The sequence below is a fragment of the Vigna unguiculata genome, chromosome 10, assembly GCF_037176805.1.
Source record: "Vigna unguiculata cultivar grain cowpea cultivar isolate G323 ecotype 2 chromosome 10, ASM3717680v1, whole genome shotgun sequence".
NCBI classification, from domain to species: Eukaryota; Viridiplantae; Streptophyta; class Magnoliopsida; order Fabales; family Fabaceae; genus Vigna; species Vigna unguiculata.
Genome location: NC_140801.1, coordinates 45,451,741 through 45,466,747, shown reverse-complemented (window position 1 = coordinate 45,466,747; position 15,007 = coordinate 45,451,741). Strand labels below are relative to the sequence as shown.

Sequence of the window (15,007 nt, the reverse complement as noted above, 5' to 3'; positions counted from 1 at the left end):
ACAGAGTTCATCTTACTAGTTTCTGTTATCTTCAAGATATATATGAGATGTTCCTGTTTACGTATATACTGCGGATAAATCCTTAACGACCGTGTAAGAAATTCCTTTTATTTATAGAAATTCCTTTTATTTATATTTTTATCTCTTTTATGCATATTTGCTGACAATCTTAAGGATTTATCTTATAGTCGACTAGAAATAACCTTTGTATTTTTTATGTTATTTTGGTTCTGTTTTCTTTTAAATAAAAAAAAATTGTACACAGTTATGACTGCAAAACAGAAAATGGGATTAACAGTGAAACCCATGCCACAACTATGATTCTCACTCCCAATCTCAGTCTCAAATAAGGGCAACTGCAGTCTCACTCACTTTCACACTGCAATTCCAACTCCTAAACCCAAACCAAAGTCCCCGCTCAAGAAGAGGAAGAGGTATTGGAAGTTGTATCCCGGAGAAACCACCGGCATCACTGAAGAGATGAGGTTCGTCGCCATGAGACTCCGCAATGTCTCTGTTTCCCACGACCAACCGAATTTCGTCGAGTGGCACGCCTCCATGGAAGGCTTCATCGCTTACCTTGTTGACACTCACCTCATCTTCGCCACTCTCCAGCGCATGGTCGACCAATCTGACAACGTTTCGTATGCATACATGAGGAAAACTGGGTTGGAAAGATCAGAAGGGCTTTCGAAGGATCTGAAATGGTGATTAGAAAGAAGGTTTCTGAGAAGCTATTGGAAGGTGGAGGCATCGTCGCCGGTGACTGCGGGAAACGAGGCGGCAACGTGGAGACTGACCCGAGATGATTCATGCGAGTACGCGTGGTGGACAATGTCTCCGATGACAACGTGACGAACGGTAATCTGCCCAACGTGCCTAGTAAAAAGGAGAAGTTAAGAAAAAATATTATGCATGGTGGTGGGCCACGGGTTTGCAGTTTACAAAAGTGGCATATAAATATAATTCAAATTTTGGACCGCATAATTTATTAGGATAATGATATTCCAACAAAATTTTTTGACAAGGTTTTGACACAATTTACGTGACAGCAATTTTTTTAATTTTTAATAACTGAAAATCTTTGTTCGCACGTGCAGCTGAGAGGGAAAGAAAAATGAGATTAAATGTCCTTTAGAGAGAGAAAGAGAAGAGAAAAAATGGGGGAGGTCCGCTCCGCAGTGAGAAGTGAAGAGAGAGAAGGTGGAAATACCAACTTGCGGTCGGAGTTAGAAAGTGAAGAGATAAAAGGGGGAAAGTGAGGTCTGGGTGGGGCGGCCGGAGTTAGAAAGTGAAGAGATAAAAGGGGGAAAGTGAGGCCTGGGTGGTTTCGAACTGAGAAAGTCAAGACAGAGAAGGGGGAAAGTGAGATTCCGGCAACCATTTGGGTTGGTGGTGGTGGGTCGTTATCAGGCAATGCGAGAGTGAGAAGAAGTGGTCGACGACAAGGAATTCGTCAGCCCAAGCGTACAATCGACCCTTTGGCGGAGCCCATTTAATTTGTTTAAGCCAAAGGTAACGTTTTTCGGTCGTATCACTGTCGCAACCGGAATCGTGACGGGACGACGAACAGAAAAAAGAAAACTAGTTTAAAAAAGATTTGGAAGTCGCCACCATAGTTATTCTGGAAAACTATGGAAAACCATAAAAATAAAACAAGTCTGCAAAAAAACCAGATTTTGGATCCGAGAGTCGGTTACGCATAGGGAAGGTGTTAGCACCCTACTGCGCCCGCCCGAGGGCGGTACCTTTAATTAAAAATGTAAAGTTGATGTGATTTTCAAAATGTTAATTTTCCCCAAAAATAACAAGACAAAGATGTTAAAAAGAAACAAAAATATTTTTTTTAATTTTTTGGGCCCGACAAGGATTGACCTTGGTCCTACGTATTCTCATTCAAAATGAGAAATCAGGGTTACGTAGTTCTTTAAAAGATATTTGAAAAACCAATGAGAACAAGATTTGATTTTTTAGAGGTGAACCTGACAAGGACTGGCCTTGCTCCTACGTATCTCACAGGGGAGAATCAAGGATCACGTAGTTCTTAAAAAAGCTTATTTGTTTGAAAATGTTGAGATTTTTGTATTTTGAAAATTTTGTATTTTTGGGTATTTTGAATTACTTGAAAATATGTGTCACACGACGCGAACGGTCGGACAGACACTAAAAGAGAAAGAAAACTATTTTTGGTATTTTTAGAAAATAAATGTCACACGGTGCGAGCGACCGGACAGACACGATAAAGTGAAAGAGAATATTTTTTCATTTTCTGGATTTTTCTTTTTTTTTTGTAATTTTTAATAATTTTCAAATGTTTGGTTTTCTAGGAAAATAAAAAATAAAAAATAAATAAAATAAAAAATGAAAAATAATAATAAAAAAATAAAAAAATAAATGAACGAAAATGAATAAATAATAATAATAAAAAAAATGAAAATAAATAAATAAATAAATAAATAAAAGAAATAATTTAATTGAGAAGGATGAAAGTGGGAAACAAAATATGGGGGTGTGTGAGTGATTAGTGGGAGGTATAAAGCAAATACAAAAACAAGCCCAAAAATAAAAGACAAAGAAATAGGGTGCAGGAGTATCACATGTGGGAGGTGCATGTAGTAACAGGTGGGGTGCGTACAGTAAATAGAGGGGTGTGCTAAGGAAACACAAAATGGAGGTGCAGGAATTAAAAATGGGGGTGCACGAAAAGAAAGGAGGAGGGTGTGGTTGAGGTAAAAGAGGGGGTGCGCGTGGTAAAAATGTTGGCTGCCAGCCCAAACTCTTCCTTTCTCAAATCAGAAAAACCCTAAAGGATGATTTCTCTTCCTCTCACGCGGACCTCGCCTTCGCAGAACCACCCCCGCCGCGTCCTCCGTCACACCTCCATAGCCAATCATGCTTGAGCTTGCCGCAGATGCATTGCGTCGGCCGACCAACGCCACGGCCATCACCTCTGACCCCCTTCCGGAGCCGTCGCCGGTACGGTGATCACGATCGAGCAAACCCGGCAGCGACGCGTCCTTCTCTCGAGCAGCCGCCACTTCCGTCGAACCTCCCCCTAGCCGCACCTCTGGTGTTCGTCGCCGTCCATGACCGTTCCGTACCGGGGCCGTCGCGATTGGGGATGAGCGAGCACCATGGAAGCCCAACCCCTGGCCTTCGCGACCCAGATCGCCTCCGCCTGCTTCACCGCGCCACCACGCCACCGTCACGCGACCACACTCCCGTTCAGAGCTTCGAATCGCCGGCGGCGAGGCGGCCGGCGAGAGTTTCTCTTCTCTTAGTTTTCCGTTTCTGATTTGGGACGCGATTGTTTGGCGTACTGTGTGAGATTGGTTGGTTCGTGGTGAAAAGTTGCGTGAAGAAGATGATCGAGAGGATGCGAATACGTTGTTCTAAACATGTGGGTTTCGGTTTTGTGTTTCTGTCCTCTCTGGTTTTTGTGCAGGTGAAGGAAGAAGATGAAGAACGAAAAGTTAACTGATGGTGGAGATGGAAGCCTAATGGTGATGGTGGGAGCAATGTGGAGTATGTAATACTGGGAAATGGATGATAACCGTGAATGCAGTGTGAATGAAGTGTGGTTTTTGTTCTAGAAAGGAGAATGGAGTATTGTGTGTTTGTTGTGGTAATCGGTAATGGAGGAAAAAGTGAGTTGGAAGGGTGTGACGGTAGTGAGAGCTTGGTGATGGAAGAGTGTTATGGTGTTTCTCGGGTGCTATGGAGCTTGTTTTGGATAATGAAAAATGTGTTAATGGTGATGAAAGTGAGGAATGGTGTTTTGGTGGCTGCGAATTGGTTTTTTAGATGGAGGAATGCGGTGGAGGTTCTTGATGATGGGAATGGAATGATGAAGATGAACTATCTATGGAGAGTCCCCGGAATAGGATAGTATGATTCGGCAAAAGAAGCAGTGTTGGAAGAATTGGAGAGAAAAGAGGTCCCCTCCCAAACCCATGGATGTAGGTCGGTCCTTTTTGGTGAATCTCTGTGAGGTTGGTCATGAATCCTCTTCCCCTAAATGATTCAAAAAAAACCACCTTTTAAGGCATCCTGGAGAAATGGTGGTTGCTTCTTACCACTGCTTGCTTCTTACCCTTTTTTCCGCTGCAATTGGGTTGCTTTTTACCATTTCTTTTTACTGTAATGTTGGGTCACTTCATCCTTTCTCAATCACTCCAAACAGACACTTTTTTCCCTTTTTGTGTAACCATCAACAGCTCTTAAAATTGGTATAGAGACCATATTCAAATAAGGACAAGCTATTTTGTTCAAGCCCAATCACTTTAAACTCTACCACCTTTATTTCTCCTTTTTGTTTTGTTTTCTTTTTTCTTTCCTTTTTTTTTTTTTTAAGAAAAAACTGTTTGAGAATGAGAGGAAAAAAGAAGAAAAAAAAGAAAAAAAGAAAAAAAAAGAAAGAAAGAAAAGGAAAATAAAAATAAATAAAAAAACGGAAAAGAGAAAATAAAATAAAACAAAGTAAAGGTAAAAATAAAAGAATACGGTGGAATAAAGTGAAAATAAAATCAAAGAAAATAAAAATGAATAAAAAAAATAAAAAAAAATAAAATATATAAATATATTTACTCTTAAATTAATAGTATATTAATTTTTTTTGTTGCCGGACGAAATTGGGTGTTGACAATTACGCAGAGGATGTGTATGTGGTTGTTTGGTGTTCTTTTCAAAGATAAACTGCATTCAAAAGCGGGGAGTTATGCGTACGTAAGTGGGGAGTAGAGTTTAACTTTTGCAACAGTGCTACAATATGGAAGAAAAACTATTCTTAAGTAGCCTCTTCGAACCGTTGACCATGTAGTTGATAAATCACGACGTCTAATTGCCCAATTTAAATTGAATGATCGGAATTAGGTGGATTTAATATGGCCACACAACTGCATAAACAGCTGAGGCCGATGTGGGGAGTAAGGAAGGAGTACGTGGGGAGTTGAAGCAAAGTTTTCTCAACAAAGGTGCAGGACATAGAAAAAAACCTAAGTAAAGTAAAATGTCAACCATTATTACTATTTCTTTTCTTAACACATAGATTCCTTGATGTGACTCAAGCGTTAGTCATTTTCAAATAATTTAATTTAATGTGACTGGACCCTCACAGAACCCCAAAGATATACTGCATTCAAAAGTGGGGAGTTATGCGTACGTAAGTGGGGAGTAGAGTTTAACTTTTGCAACAGTGCTACAATATGGAAGAAAAACTATTTTTAAGTAGCCTCTTGGAACCCTTGACCATGTAGTTGATAAATCACGATGTCTAATTGCCCAATTTAAATTGAATGATCGAAATTAGGTGGATTTAATATGGCCACACAACTGCATAAACAGCTGAGGCCGATGTGGGGAGTAAGGAAGAAGTACGTGGGGAGTTGAAGCAAAGTTTTCTCAACAAAGGTGCAGGACATAGAAAAAAACCTAAGTAAAGTAAAATGTCAACCATTATTACTATTTCTTTTCTTAACACATAGATTCCTTAATGTGACTCAAGCGTTAGTCATTTTCAAATAATTTAATTTAATGTGACTGGACCCTCACAGAACCCCAAAGATATACTGCATTCAAAAGCGGGGAGTTATGCGTACGTAAGTGGGGAGTAGAGTTTAACTTTTGCAACACTGCTACAATATGGAAGAAAAACTATTCTTAAGTAGCCTCTTCGAACCGTTGACCATGTAGTTGATAAATCACGACGTCTAATTGCCCAATTTAAATTGAATGATCGGAATTAGGTGGATTTAATATGGCTAAACAACTGCATAAACAGCTGAGGCCGATGTGGGGAGTAAGGAAGTAGTACGTGGGGAGTTGAAGCAAAGTTTTCTCAACAAAGGTGCAGGACATAGAAAAAAACCTAAGTAAAATGTCGTCAAGCCTTATTCCTATTTCATTCGTTTACAAATAAATTCCTTGGCGTGACTCAAGCGTTAGCCATTTTCAAATAATTTTATTTAAATACCTCATTCATATTTCATGCTTTAAGAAAATAAATATTTGTCATCATCGAACTAAAAAGGGGAGTTACTCAACCGTATGTGGGGAGTATAGTTCGACTATTTCAATAGTGCTTCCACGTTGAATCAAAACTATTCTTTAATCGCCTGAGTCGACCAATGGCCATCATGTAAGTGAACAATGAAGTCAATCACCAAGTCCAGTACAGTAATTAACATTGCATTCGTTTAATTTTGTGCATTGTCAACTACATAAACCGTTAAAAAACATTTCACGCATATATGGGCACTTATGCATACATATGTGGGGAGTAATGGCAAACTTTTTTAACAAAACTGCAGAAAACGTTAACACAATTACTAAAATGTGTAAACACATGATTTGTGTTTCATTTTTCCCAACAAATTTTCCCGTGTATTATCCATTCCAAATGAAGTAATTTGTTTGGATGTAGACTTAGTACAGGCAACATTTAAACCTCTGATGGTAAGTGGGGAGTTAGGTGTAACTACTTGTGGAGTGGAGTTGAAATTAATCAGTATTGTACAATGAATTAAAAGTTGTTAAATACGTCTACAATATTGAATTTTGTCACACATATGCTGCATACATTAACTGGGGACTAAACCAGTACTATGTGGGGGGACTAGTGCTACCTGTTCCTATTTGCACTGCAATAACTAAAAAACATTTCAACCTGCTGTTGTAACCTGACATACAATTGCCAAAGGGTCGATTGTACGCTTGGGCTAACGAATTCTTTGTCGTCGACCACTTCTTCTCACTCTCGCATATCCTGATAACGACCCACCACCACCACCAATCCAAATGGTTGCCGGAATCTCACTTTCCCCCTTCTCTGTCTTGACTTTCTCAGTTCGAAACCACCCAGACCTCACTTTCCCCCTTTTATCTCTTCACTTTCTAACTCCGGCCGCCCCACCCAGGCCTCACTTTCCCCCTTTTATCTCTTCACTTTCTAACTCCGGCCGCAAGTTGGTATTTCCACCTTCTCTCTCTTCACTTCTCACTGCGGAACAGACCTCCCCCCTTTTTTCTCTTCTCTTTCTCTCTCTAAAGGACATTTAATCTCATTTTTCTTTCCCTCTCAATTGCACGTGCGAACAAAGATTTTCAGTTATTAAAAATTAAAAAAACTGCTGCCACGTAAGCTGTGTCAAAACCTTGTCAAAAAATTTTGTTGGAATATCATTATCCAATTTATTATGGTGCAAGATTGGTCCCACAGTGTGTTTAAGAACAAATTGGGCTTTTGGAATGGACGCGGCACCAATAATCTTTTCGTGAGAGGATGAAGCTTTGTGGACCATAAGGTATTTATCTTTTTATCAATCTTGGAATATTTAAGACCGTGGGGTTAGATAATTTTACTTAATTATTAATGTGTGAATGAATTTAACCCATTTTCAAAGGAAAATAAAACAATTATTTGGGATATGGCTTTTTCACATTGATATATGCAATTTGATAGTTTCTAGAATTAAGTTGTTTTAGAATTTTATTCTAAAATATAAGTTGTTTCTAGATGAAGCCATGTGATTTTTTGTAAGATAGAATCATAAGGAAGGGTGATAGTATTATTAAAAAGTGTTCTTGAGAAACTTCTTAGGAAGTTTAGAAATTAGAAATGAGTAAATATCCCTTATGATACTAATTAAAAAAAATAGAGGAGAATTATTTTCTCAACCTCAGTATGCCCAGATAATTGGGAGCTCACTACCTGTGATGGTCTTTTTTAGACCAGGTGTTGTTTATGTAGTAAGTAGACTGAGAATATACACTTAATATTCTAATTATGAATATTGAGATTTATGAGATGCTTAAAAGATTCAATGGAAGATGTCATTGAATATAATGGATTTTCCCATTGAACTAAAAGGGTACAATGATGCTAACTGAATCTCTGATTCAGACAAGACAAATCTATTAGTGGTAATAGATTCACACTTGGATTGGGCTGAGTTCATGGAGATCAGCCAGACAAACAATTATTGTTAGATCAATAAGAAATATGAGTATGTTGTTCTTGAAAGGTTGATAGTGAAGCTGAGTAGTTGATGAACTTCTCAGCTAACATTCCACTAGGAATGAAAATACATTGTGATTGTCAATCGGTAGTATCTACTGAAGAGTGTAACAATTTCCATTGAGTATGTGAAGTCAGAATGGAATCTAGCAGACCCTCTGACAAAATCCTAGGATGAAATATGGTTATAGAAACATCGAGGGGAATGAGACTTGGGCCACTTGAAACAAACAAGTGATGATAACCCAACCTTTGTGATTGGAGATCCCATGAATAAGGTTCATATGGGTAAGAACATGTCACTTGTTAGTTCTGATAGCACTAAATTGATTCTAAAATCAATTATGTCCATTCCTATGGTGTGTGTGTGTGTGTGAAAGTGCTAGAGACTGCATTATTGAGAGGTTAAACTTTTTAATTAAAATTTTCTGTGGTGTAAGAATTTTAGTGGAAACAAAGTTTTAATGATTTTCATATCCCTTACGGGTGGTGTATGATTTGCAGCATACACTTGATGAAATCACCTATATGAGTGTCGAGTGGGGCCGCTTGTATGAGATATTGGCATGATCTCTAGAGCACTCATGAATACCGGGCACGCGCATGGCCTAGTAGCGCAACACAGCGATAACAAAAAGAATTGTGGGGGTGTATTGTGATTGATAAACTGCTAACACACATTAAGTGTCCTTGGTTCATATAGCTTGCTATACCAACTACACTGTGTGTTAAGTTTCTCAATCTAAGACTGGTTCATATAGCTTGCTATACCAGCTCTAATGCATTACATCTTAGTTGAGACCCATGATTTTCTTTCTTTCTTTCTATCTCTTATCTTTTGCAATATGTGGGGGATTGTTATATATTTATAATAATATTGCAAAAATAAGAGCATTGCAGTTGTTGCAACGTGAGCAAGCCTCCCTCCTTTTTAGGATGGTGCATGCTATTGCAACGAGATTTCCTCCACATGTTGATCCCACATCCACTTTTTATGAGATATTATTTTCCACACTAGGCTTCAGTTACAGAGCATGAATTTCTTTTTTTAAATCCATTCATCAGCTATAAATAGGAGCATAAATCCTCTTCCAAGATATAACCTTTCTCTTCTCTTCTTATTTTTATTCTTTTCTCTCTTCTCTTATATCCTGGGTTACTTACTCGGTAAAGAGTTCATCTTGCTAGTTTCTGTTATCCTCAGGATATATCTGAGATGTTCTTGTTGTACCCTGGGAGGTTTGCGCATATACTGCGGATAAATCCTTAAGGACAGTGTTTCCAACACGCCTCAGGAATTCCTTTTATTTATATGTTTATCTCTTTTATGCATATTTGCTAACAATGAGAGGATATTGCTTCCTGGAACCACCCAATTAGTAATTGCACACCTACAATAATATGAAAAGACTCAAATATCCTTTGTCATTGCCAGTGGCGGATCTTGACTAAAAATGTTGAAGGGGCTAAAGTAATATAATTCTGAGATCATTATATTTGGTCATTAGTATAAAGGTTTAAAAAATTGCTTCTTTACTAAACAATTTGATTATAATGTTTCAAAATATGTGAAGAAGTATAATCTATCTTGTTTTCATCAATAGTTTCCTTTTTTAATAACTTTTTAATAATGAATTTATTCTTTTATTCTTTATCAATATATATTTTTTGTACATAATATTAAAAAATAATTTATCATAATTTAATAAAAAATTGAGACACATAATTATTAAAAGAAAAATATATTATAGTTAAGTCACAATTAAAAATCAATTATAAAAAAATACATGATACATTTTTTTTCTATATTCATGAAAAATGAATAAACAAAAAGCTAATGAGATAAAAAATAATGTTTTTATTATCAAGTGAGACAAGAGACAAGAAAAGAAGAGGATAAATAAGAAATGAAAGCAAAAATAATTTTGTGTCTAACTTTTTTTTCTTAAAATACAAAAAGAAAATATATGAGATAAGAGATTATTATAATTTGTGAAAAAACTAAAAAGAAAATAAGAAGGAATATAAAAATTATAATAATAAATATTTGGTTTAAGTATTGATTTATGTTTCGTTTAAAAGTGTTAAGTTGGTCCTCTAATCTTTTTAGTCTCAATTTGGTCCTAAATTTTTTAAAAAATTATGCAATTTAGTCTTTTACTTAAATTTCTTGAAACGGGTAGATGATTCTTTCATTAAAATTGAAACTCTTAATATGAATGATTTGGTTTATTGACGTGATTAATATAATTTAAATGTCAATTTTTTGACAAAAATAGAAACCAAATGAGAAATTTAATCTAAATATTTTTATTCTTTATTATCTATTAACATTAAATACACCATTTAATTTTCATCAATTCCTAAAATATATTACCTATGATTTAAAAAATTTAATAAAATTTTAATATTATATATATATATATATATATATATATAATTTAAAAAAAGGGTTAAATATGTTTTTGGTCCCTCAAGTTTCAGCGAAATTTGGAATTAGTCCCTCATCAAAACTTTTGACCAATTTAGTTCTTCATCTTTCAAAATGCGTGAATTTAGTCCTTTTAACCAAATTTTGTTAAGTTTATCTGACGTTTCGAGCGCATTTCATGATAGTATTTAAGTTAACATTGAAGCAAAAATGTGTCAAACAATATAAATAATTTAAATACTATCATGAAATGCGCTTGAAATGTCAGATAAACTTAACAAAATTTGGTTAAAATGACTAAATTCACGCATTTTGGAAGATGAAAGACTAAATTGGTCAAAAGTTTTGATGAGGGACTAAACCCAAATTTCGCTCAAACTTGAGGGACCAAAAACATATTTAACCCTTAAAAAAATTCAAAATTTGGAAGGGGGCTATGCCCCTCCCTGCCCCTTTAAACATCCGTCTCTGGTCATTGCACCGCTCCACTGCCGCCACCATTGTGGTCTGGCATAGGAAGAAGAGAGGGAAAACATTATAGAGAAAAAAAGAAAGAAAATGCAGAATTTTTTTTTTTCAAGAAAGCTTTTCTAGAATAAATTTCATGTAGTAGTATTGTGGAAAGTTCATTCTGGAAAATATGTTCTGGAAGGTTTAGATGATTTAATTTTGAAAATCTCATTTTTAAGAAATATTGTTCCAAAAATTTCGGCTTGTTCCATAAAGTTTATGGAACATATAATCTGGAAATTTTTTATGAAAGGTAAAATAGTTGTTTTGAAAGTTTGAGGGAGTTTGCAAAATGTCTCATTTTTAAAACTACGGGAGTGCTGATAATAATATCCGGGTGCAGGAAGCAAAATTCCAACACAACTGCATATCTAGACCCGGTAATATCGTGAGCAAAATTTCATCCTTTCACTCCCATATTTTCTTCTTGCACTTATATTTTTTATAAATTTCAATTATACTCCTACTATAATTATAGTTATTGATTGTGCAATCATAATATTTTGAATTAATTATAGAGTTCATAGTGTTAAATTACGATCTGAATCGTATAATCCATAATATAACTTGATATTTTGGATTGTACAATTTGTAATGTAATTTAATATTTTAAATTGTATAATCTATAATACAAATTTATATTATAGATTGTATAATTCTTAATACAAATTTATATTTTAAATTGTATAATTCAAAACACACCTAGATTATGGAACTCATACCTTACATTTCACGTATTTTATTATTGATTCTCATCTTTTTCCTTAACTTCATGTTATTATTGAGAATGTTTTTTAGGATGGAGGTGAAAGAAGATGAGATGAAGGTGGAGATGGAAGAAGGAGAGGAGATAAAGGTGAAAATGGAGATGGAAGATGAGGTGAAATTAGAGGTAAAAGAAGAAGATAGAGTGAAAGTGGAAGAAAGTATGGAGGTACTGTAGGGGAGAAAGAGGCAAAGGGAAGAAGATAATGACAAATTTAACTTTTTACTTTACTTGTGAGGTGCAATAAGAAAACATTGAGTGCATAAAGAAATTTCTTATAGAGAGCAGCAACAAATCAATCCTTGGGCCTCGGGTAGCCTGTTTGATTTGGGTTTTCTCCGGTTTGATGACATCACATTTGGATCACATGCATAACCGGTCCGGTGTCTTACTCATGTATCTATCTATTTTTCGATCAAGTCGGTTCAAATCAATTTTTGTAACTATTCTTTTGAGGACAAATAAAAATTGTGTCATCAATTAAATTAAATAAGGTTTAATTATTCGAATAATATCTACTTTGATAAGGGTGTGTTAATCTGGTATCCGCTTTTAAAAAAGTGTCAATTGCATTCCACCTCTTGAAAAAGTGTTTTAATTAGGTTCCTTTCAGACGGAGTTGACTAACGTTGTTAACGTCGTCCCACGTGTCAGTCTGTGGTTTTTTTAATTTTTTGAAAAAAAAAATTAAAATGCCACGTGTCAGGTCCCTGTGTGACACGTGACATTATCAGTGCCACGTGACATTATCAGTGTTACGTGGCATTGCAATGTCACGTATCAGTGTCATTATTATATGGTCGTTGTGTTGATTTCGATTTAGTTCTCATATATGTCTTTTTTGTTTCAATTCAGTACCTACTTATGTGTATTTGATTCAATTTTGACATAATTTTTTTAATAATTAAAATCTATTTTTTATAAAATTAAAAGTAATTAAGTATAAAATTTTTATAAAAATTAAGTATTTGATATTTATATTAAAATTTATTGGTAAAAATCATTTTATTAAGTCATTTTCAATAAATAAAAAATTAGTACAACATTCATACAAATAGAAATTTTGGTTTAAAATTAGTAAGAGACAATATTGTTCTATTTTGGAAAAAAAAATTAACAAAACATGAATACCTAATAAAAAAGTAATTAATAAAGTAATATGTTAAAAATTCATTTTTAATAAAAAATATTAGTATAATATTTATACAAATAATAAATTTGGTCTGAAATTAAGTGAAACAATATAAATATTAGTACTTAATTTTATAAAAATATTTATACTTAATTTGTTTTAATCTTACAAAAAATGGATTACAAAAATATTTTAATTATTAAAAAAGTTGGGACAAAATTAAATGAGATATACATAAGTGGGTACTAAATTTAAACAAAATCACCTATGGGGATTAAATCGAAATCAAGCATAATGACATTTGATAATGACACTGACACGTGGCATTGACAATACCACATGTCACACACATATACCTGACACGTGACATTTTTTTTTCAAAAAAATATAAAAATATAAAAACAAAAAAAATTAAAAAAAATTAAAAAACTACCACATGACATGTGGTTAACAGCCTTAGTCAATCATGTTTAAAAGGACATAATTAAAATACTTTTTTAAAAGTTAGAATACAATTGACATTTTTTTAGAAAATTTTTTAGAAATAAATACCAAATTGATACACCTCTACCAAAATGGATGTCATCCAAATAATTAAACTATTAAATAAATCAAGAATACATTTTATACATTTGATATGGTTCTATGTGAATGAAAAAAAAAATAAATAAAAAGCAATAGCGCCGCAAATTTAGCTTTCTTCAGTCAACCATCTTAATTATTTCAACACCGAACCTCATCTACTTTTTTGTCTTTATCAATTCACACATTAATTTGAGTAGGGAAAAATTGTCCTCTCAAACAACCTAACCCTTTGTTTTTCCAACAAAGAACAATGTTGCCCCACTCCTATTTCTTTGCTTTTTTTTTTTCAACTCTACCTATGAAAAACTCATAAGTGTTTTTTCATATTTTAAATTAATTTTAAACAAATATAAAAACACTTACTCAGTTGCATTCATCACATTTATTACAAACCTTTTTTCATGCGCAATGGCATTCTCTCTGTAACATTAAACTAACTTGCATTTTAAAATAATAATTGTAAACATTAAAAAACAAATAAGAAGAAACGGTGAAAGAGTCAAACAGAGGATTGAGAAGTGAAAGAGAAGACGAAGTTCTTAATATCTTGGTAGAAAACAAGGGCTTTAGCTTCATCAAAGATCTCCACAATGTGGTACCCGTCCTCCACGAACCGTTTCTCCACGCGCACGCCACGCGCCTCCAAAATCTTCACCAATTCCTTCTCCTTGTCCACCAAGGGATCTCCACCGTACCCGTTGATGAAACACGCCGGCAGTTGTCCGATCTTTTCGCCATGTGCGGCCTCCGCCGCCGTCGGATTGCAGTACTCGTGGTCGCGATCCGCACCCTCGGGGAGCGAGAGGGACCACATGAGGTCGGTAACGGATAACGGCAAGACACGATCGTTAACTAGACGGAGTTCGGAGTCAGAGCGCTGGGAGCCACCGAAAAAGGGGGCGTTCATCAATATGCCGCGGATTTTGAGAGGGGAGAGATCGTGGTCGAGTGCACGGAGCGCTGCGAAGTAGGCGATGTTTCCCCCGGCGCTGCCTCCCAAGAGGAAGCACTTGGAGAAGTCCACGTGGTCGCGGAGCCAGGGATGGGCCTGGGCTGGGTCACGGGCCTGTGTCTGGGCCCAGAGGAGGGCTTCGAGGGCGTCGTCGTAGGCGGCCGGGAGGCGGTGTTCGGGGCTGAGTCGGTAGTCCACGGAGGCGATGACGGCTGGGAGGGAGGCGGCGAGGGAGGCGCAGAAGTGGTGGAAGATGACGGAGGAGGGGTGGTAGAGGATGAATCCGCCGCCGTGGAAGTGAAGGATGAGGGGGAGTTTTTCGGGGGGCGGAGGGTGCGGGAGGAAGAGGCGGAGGGAGGTGTTGGCGGCGGCATTGAGAGGGATGTCGACGGAAAGAGAGGGTTCGGAAGTGGGGGGTGTCGGGGAAGGAGGAACCCTCGGAATGATGTCGTTTCTGGTGAGGGAACCGTCGGGGTTGAGTTTATTTTTGAGCAAGCCGAGAGGATCCATGGCTGATGAAGGAAAAGGTGGTTGTGGTTCTGACATTGTTCATCAAAAAGTATTTGTGTGCGATGATGAAGAAGAAGAAGAGTTTAAATGGAAGAAGAGGAAGAGTT

General features: G+C 36.1%; 1 pseudogene; it reads right to left on the bottom strand.

The window, feature by feature from the left end:
• Positions 1–13,785: 13,785 nt before the first annotated feature.
• On the bottom strand, positions 13,786–15,007 carry LOC114166133 (putative carboxylesterase 8 pseudogene; annotated as a pseudogene).